Source organism: Vulpes lagopus, chromosome 1, assembly GCF_018345385.1.
Source record: "Vulpes lagopus strain Blue_001 chromosome 1, ASM1834538v1, whole genome shotgun sequence".
Taxonomy (NCBI): Eukaryota; Metazoa; Chordata; class Mammalia; order Carnivora; family Canidae; genus Vulpes; species Vulpes lagopus.
Genome location: NC_054824.1, coordinates 175,301,761 through 175,309,342, shown reverse-complemented (window position 1 = coordinate 175,309,342; position 7,582 = coordinate 175,301,761). Strand labels below are relative to the sequence as shown.

Here is a 7,582-nt window from a genome sequence, read left to right as displayed (position 1 = left end):
ATTATAGAGAATTAGAAAATAACAGTGATAATAATTATTATTGATAATTAAAACTATTAGTATTTAATAAATAAATAATTAATGTTACCAACCATAATCTCTTTACTCGGTGATGACTATTGATAACATAGGGCTTTATTTTTTTTTAACTATAATGAAGATTTATTTTTAAATAATTATGGAATTTGTTCAGGGATACATAGTGTGTGTACATGAATATTCTAATTTTTTCAATTTAATCATCTTGTGATATATAAATCTATGCAGTACAACAGTGTAATCAACATGTGCTGGTTGTTTTTTCATTTTAAAGACAAAACCAAAATCAAAACCTTTGAACTTAATTATGCTTTTCAAACTGAAAGAATCAAATAGCTACCTTTCTAAAATAGCATCAATAAATCCAGTATTTTTCTTGTAAGGATCAACAGGCTATACTGAAACGAGGTAAAATATAGATACCCTACTCTGTACTTAATTTGAAATGTTACCACTGAAATCAATTACAGATGTTTATTCTGAGATGCTACTATGAAAGCTGTAGACTCAAATGCTGATAATGGTAATCAAAATTAAATTTATGGAATACCCAGAAAACAGGCTGAATTGAAACCTGTACAATTTTATTTTATTTTTTTTTTTTAATTTATTTATGATAGTCACAGAGAGAGAGAGAGAGAGGCAGAGACACCGGCGGAGGGAGAAGCAGGCTCCATGCACCGGGAGCCCGATGTGGGATTCGATCCCGGGTCTCCAGGATCGCGCCCTGGGCCAAAGGCAGGCGCCAAACCGCTGCGCCACCCAGGGATCCCGAAACCTGTACAATTTTAAAATATTCATTAACAAAAATTTTTGAAAGACATGTGGAAGGCTATTGTTCTCCTATAAATTGGGACTTTTAAAATCATCTCCCTTTAGTGTTTCAATTGTCACATGACAACAAACCAAAGGCCAAATCATTTCAAATGATCACAAATACTATTTAGGCAAAAATTCTTATGTGTCAGTACTTTTAATGTTGTATACATCAAATTATAGTAAAAGGATGACTATAAACAACACACAGCCTCTCTATTTTCACAAACAGCACAGCAGATTACAATAAACAGAGTTTATATTCCACCATCAACTGTAGTTCTCTCATTAGTTCACTTTTTTTTAAGATTTTATTTATTTATTCATGAGATACAGACAGAGAGAGAGAGAGGCAGAGACACAGGCAGAGGGAGGTGCAGGCTCCACACAGGGAGCTGGATGTGAGACTCGATTCCAGGACCCCAGGATCACACCCTGGGCTGAAGGCAGGCGCTAAACCGCTGAGCCACCCAGGGATCCCTCATTAGCTCACTTTGTGACGGGTCATTAAGAAGATCTTCAAATCCAATAGTCTCATCATTACCCCTCAAAATATCCAGTGAAAGGTTTGAGTTTGGAAGAAATGGAAGACACTGGACCTGCTGCACTGCCTTGAATTCCATTTGTAATTTTAGTGGAGCAAACAGACCCCGGATGTTTCTTAGTGTAGAAAATTCATTTTATCTTGGTTGAGCTGGAAATTGTTTTCTGATAGTTCAAGAGGATGACTGGGAAAAAGTTCATTTTTCACACAAGGGAGACCTTTGTGAAGAAGTTCATACTGCCCCAAAGGTCCACTTGCTGAAAGTTCAGGAACTGGAATACTGTCCTTCAGCTGAGATCCAAGTCCTCTGGCATTCACTGTCACTTGCTCTGTGACACTTGCTCGGTCCTGTTACTGTCAGCCGGCCCCATCACTCACTTCCCGGTAACATAGGACTTTGGAAAGGTGGTTCTAAATCTTTTTTGGTTCATGTTTAGACAAGACTATAACTGTTAGATTTTTTTTTTCGGTGAAGACTCTATACCCTTGATGTTCCAGGACATAATAACACTGATGGTTGGCAGTGCTTCGTGTTTATTTTCAGTTCCACATGCTGTTCTGCAGACCCATTTCCTCTTGCTCTCTCCCCAGCACAGGCAGAGAAGTGTTGACCTCTCTCTTCCCCCTCAGAATCTTCCACAGAATGAAACCACTGCACCTTCAACCTGCTTTTCTCCAGGGTGAATCAATCATCATTCTCCTTGACATATGAGTCTTGTTTTCCAATTGTTTTATCATTTTGAAGTATCCCCAGAATCTTCTAAGGGCTGAGAGCAAGGCATAGTTTTCCTAACAACTAACTGACTTAGTAATTTCAAATTTTCTTTCCTGAGAGCTGGGGAACTGGATAGATGACTTTTGGGGCTTACTTTCCCTTATGACTTCATGCATCTTCTTATGGTGCCTGAGTTGAGGATTCTACATGTGGCAAATATTTAGTAAGCCTTCCTGGCTGTCTGACTCAAGAGTGTGGTTCCTAATAAGAACTACAAATGGTAAGGGCAGTTCCAGGAATTTGCTGGTTACTCAGCAGTGTTGGATCAAGTTGGGAAAACAAGGCATGCCTCTTGTCATTTCCCAGCCACTTCTCCCCACATTCATTGTGAAATGGAATGGATGATCACAAAGAATGATCTGAGGAACCCCACATTGCCCCTGGCAAGGTGCTCCCTAGCAGGGGACATGCCTTGCAGATTAGGTTCTTCAAGGAGCTCGGATTTCATAGGGAAACTATACTCAACATGGAATAGAGCGCCAGTTCGTTGGGGCTCACCTGGCTTCCTCCTTCTGGTTTCTTTTTTTCTTTTCAAGGAAGCCAGTTTTAAATGTGGTGTTTTTGAGGCTGTCCATTGATGCACTCTGGTACCCATGAACCTGAGATACAGCCATGTTCATCCTGTGCCTCAATTTGAACCCTTCAGAAATGAATAGGAAGACCAAGGGAGCAGGAGCCCAAGCAGTGGAGTGGCAATGACAAAGCAATCTCTTTCTAGAGTCTCAGACTCAATAAATGTTCACTTTTGCAAAAGCGTTTCAGGCACTGGAAAGCTTTTGCAGAAAATGCCTGGACAATTGTCAGACACCTTCCCAAATTGGCCCTCCATTCTTTGCAGTTATTCACCAACCCCTTTATCCGTCTTACCCTTGTGTTTTGAATTTTTCTTTTAGGTCATACTACTTGCCCAGAATATCCCCAATCAACCTCTATCTTCTCCTATCATTCAAAGGGTTTCTGAAACCACCTCTTCCAGGAAGTCTTCCCTGACTCACTAGAACAATGAAACCTCCTGGCCTCCCTCCACACTAACCACTATCCTCAAAGAACTTCCCCTTTGTTTCCACAGAACATAAATGCTGCAACTTATTTATTAATGTGTATTTTGAATAGATTCTCAGGAAAGATGCCTTCCTGAGGCATAATAATAGGTGATGCCTTCCAAGAAGTAGGATGCCTTCAAAGAAGTAGGATGGTATCTAACGGATGTGTAAATGACTCCAACACATAAGAGCAGCAAACAAGCATTGCTCTAGGTATAACTTTGCAGATAGTGTCTCAGACTTTGCCTCCAGAAACTGAACTATATCTTCAGTAGTGCTGCTTATCTATACAGTGTTATTAGCCAGATGCTTCAGTAGTAGCCATTCAACAGATGTGTGCTGAGAATCTACTATGAGCCAAGCATTGTGTTAGACACTGGAGATATAGTGTAATGCCTACTGGAAGTTTTTTTTTTTTTTATCTTTTTTTTAAGATTATTTATTTATTTATTCATGAGAGACACACACACAGAGAGAGAGAGGGGCAGAGACACAGGCAGAGGGAGAAGCAGGCTCCATGCAGGGAGCCCGACATGGGACTCGATCCCGGCTCTCCGGGATCACGCCCTGGACTGAAGGTGGCGCTAAACCACTGAGCCACCTGGGCTGCCCTTTACTGGAAGTTTTTAAGACTATGATGGCCCATAAATATGGTGGTCCAAATTGGACCATACTTCTCAGTACTCATGCCTTTGTGTAGCCCTCACACCCACCCCTTCTTGAATCTGAGTGGACCTATGACCTGCTTTAAATAATAGAGTATAGAAATAATGTGCCAGTTCTAGGTTTAAGCTCAAGAAGATGTGTCAGTTTCTGTTTTTTGTGGTTTGGGGAGCCCTGAGCTACCATATGAGAAGTCCAGCTACTCTGCTGGAGAGATCATGTGGAGATGCCACTTAGAAAGGTAGAGGTCCTGAGACAACAAGGAGAGAAAAGCTCAGCCATCCTGAGTTCTGACTGAACTTCAGCCAACCTGCCAACTGAGTGTAGCCACATGATGTGACCATCACTAAGACCAGCAGAAGAATCACCCAGCTGAGCCCAGCTCAGATTGCAGACCTATGAGCAAATAACCATGTGGTTATTGTTTTAGGCCACTTTTAGGGGATGATTTGTTTTAGAGTAATTGACAACCAAAGCAAAACAAAATAAAAAACAAAAACACCAGTTGTTCCTGAAAATAGGGGAGTACATGATCTTCCAAAGTGGCATTCTATGTTGATAGATTAAATGCTTCCAAATTTAACAATCAAGTAGAATCATGGTAGCAAAAGATTTTAAAAAGCAAGCCAATAGATTAGCCCATACCAAGTTCTTGGATAAGAGTTAACATGTCGGGGATCCTGGATGGCTCAGTGGTTTAGTGCCACCTTTGGCCCAGGGCATGACCCTGGAGACGGGGGATCAAGTCCCACATTGGGCTCCCTGCATGGAGCCTGCTTCTCCCTCTGCCTGTGTCTCTGCCTCTCTCTCTCTCTGTGTGTCCCTCATGAATAAATAAATAAAATCTTTAAAAAAAAAAAGAGTTAACATGTCCATCTTCCTTAAAATAAGCTATAAAATTAGTGTAATCCCAAAAATTACCAACAAGATTTTTTTTGGCTAAATTTCATGTGGGGAAAAACAAAAGTAGCCAGGAACTTTCCAGAAAAATAATAAGTGGAGGAAGAGGAGTCTTAAAAGAGAATAAATATATCATAAAACTATAAAAATTAAAGCAATTTGGTGTGGGCATATGAGTATAACAGAATAGAAACAGACCCGAAATAGATACTAGATTTTATTTTAGACTTTATTAAATGGAAAATGTGGTATCTCAAATCAGTGGGTACTATTAAATAAATAGTGTCAGGACAGGTAGTTAGTGATTTGAAAGAAAATAAAAGGATCAGATCTTCCCTGTAAACTACTATTCTGTTGGGTGGTAGGAGGAAAAAAACCCACTAGCGTTAGTCCAAATCTAGTTTTGTTTTGTTTTGTTTTTAAGATTTTATTTATTTATTCATGAGAGACACAGAGAGACAGAGAAGCAGAGACACAAGCATTGGGAGAAGCAGGCTCCATGCAGGGAGCCCGACATGGGACTCGATCCTGAGACTCCAGGATCACACTCTGGGCTGAAGGCAAGCACTAAACCACTGAGCCACCCAGGGATAGCCCTGAAAATCTAGTTTGATTCAATTATTTAAAGAGTTTTTAGGAGATAACTCTGGTTCTTCTGGATGATTTAGTATCTTTTATTTTTCCTTGTTTCTCACTAAGATTGCATGTGGATGTGAATGTAGAGGGAAGAAGTGTTTCTTTTTTTTATTATTAAAGTATTTTATTTATTTATTCATGAGAGACACACAGAGAGAGAAAGGCAGAGACAGAAGCAGGCTCCATGCAGGGAGCCTGATGTGGGACTCAATCCTGGGTCTCCAGGATCATGCCCTGGGCTGAAGGCAGGCGCTAAACCACTGAGCCACCCAGGGATCCCCTGAAGAAGGGTTTCTAGAGCCATCCGTGCATGTCCCTATACCTTCTTTGGCCCCTCTGGTTTCCATGATGATGATGTCCCTGTCCACCTGGTCTCTGGGCATATCTGACATTGTGGGGGTTTTTTGTTTGTTTTGTTTGCTTTTTAAAAATTTATTTGTAAGAGACACAAAGAAAGAGGCAGAGACACAGGGCTGCACGGTGGAGCACCATCACAGCATTGATTTTACCCTCCTGTCTGATCATGGTTAGATGAGGGGCACAGGGTCAGTGTGCTTCCGGGCTGTGTCCTCTCAGAGTCCCTTCATTCCACTTTAGTCTGAGATCACTCCCCAGGAATGGGAAGTGGGGCTCTGGGTCTACCAGCTTCATCCTTTTCATCTTCCCATAGTTCATCCCGGGCCAGAGGGGTGACAAAGAGGAGACAAAGATCTCCTTCCTCTCCTAAACTGTGCTTTATAGTCAGTCCACAGATCTGGCTCTTAATGTGTGACATGGAGGTTAATAGAATTTTTTTTAAAAGATTTTATTTATTTATTCATGAGAGACACAGAAAGAGAGGCAGAGACACAGGCAGAGGGAGAAGCAGGCTCCTCACAGGGAGCCCAATGTGGGACTCGATTCTGGGACCCTGGGATTACTCCCTGAGCCAAAGGCAAATGCTCATTCCACTAGCCACCCAGGTGTTCTGGAGGTTCATGGAATTTAGAAAATCCTTTTCTTTATGAACAAGAGTGGGCTTTCAGAACTTGCTTTGATGCCCAGTTGTGCCATGTCCCTTTCCTCCTAGCAGGGCCCATGGCCCTCTGCTCATTCCTAAGGGGCAGTAAGCCTCAGTTTAGATGTGAAAGGCCTGGAGGGAACAAGGGTAAACTAGGGAAACAAAAATGAGTCAGGTCAGCGTTTTCAAGAGATCATTCTTGTAACAGGGCATAAATTTGGAAGACAGAGGGACGCCTGGATGTTTCAGTGGCTTAATACCTGCCTTCGACCCAGGGCGTGATCCTGGAGTCCCGGGATCGATTCCCACATTGGGCTCCCTGCATGGAGCCTGCTTCTCCCTCTGCCTGTGTCTCTGCCTCTGTGTGTGTGTGTGTGTGTGTCTCATGAATAAATAAATAAAATCTTTAAAAAGAAATTGGAAGACAGTTACAAATTTGAGCAGCCATCAACTAAAATTATTTCTTTTATAATTTAGATAAATATCACAAACATGCCAGCAAAGAGAGAAATGAATTAAATGTGTGGCACATAATTCCCCCCAAAACTTGATGACTCAACTGTCTGTAAAGTTGCTTTAAAACCTTATCAATTCTCAGTTTCCCAGTTCAGAATTGCTTCTAAGTGTAATTCTGAACAGACATGATGGTTAGCTTCCCACAATGAGGGAATGGGTGGCTAAGATGCTTTATACTTCTCAAGAAATTGACAGCAAAAGGACATACAGTGGCTCTGCCTTATCCTCAAGGGATGTGTTCCAAGGCCCCCACTGGATGCCCGAAACCATGGATAGTAGAGAATCCTAAATGCACTGTTTTCTTTCTATACATACATATCTGTGATAAAGTAGCTTAAAGATTAGGCACAGTTGAGACACCTCAGTGGCTCAGCAGTTGAGCATCTGCCTTCAGCTTGGGGCCTGATCCTGGTGTCCCGGGATCGAGTCCCACGTCGGGATTCCTGTAGGGAGCCTGCTTCTCCCTCTGCCTATGTCTCTGCCCCTGTCTCTGTGTCTCTCATGAGCAAATAAATAAAATCTTTTTTAAAAATTAGGCACAGTAATATTATTAGTAGTAATAACTAATAACTAATAATAAAATAGAACAATGATAAAATACACTGTTATAAAAGTTATATGAATGTGGTCTCTCTCTAAATATCTTACTG

At 41.3% G+C, this 7,582-nt stretch overlaps 1 pseudogene; it reads right to left on the bottom strand.

The window, feature by feature from the left end:
* Positions 1–1,096: 1,096 nt before the first annotated feature.
* LOC121487876 lies at positions 1,097–2,788 on the bottom strand (annotated as a pseudogene).
* Positions 2,789–7,582: the final 4,794 nt, after the last annotated feature.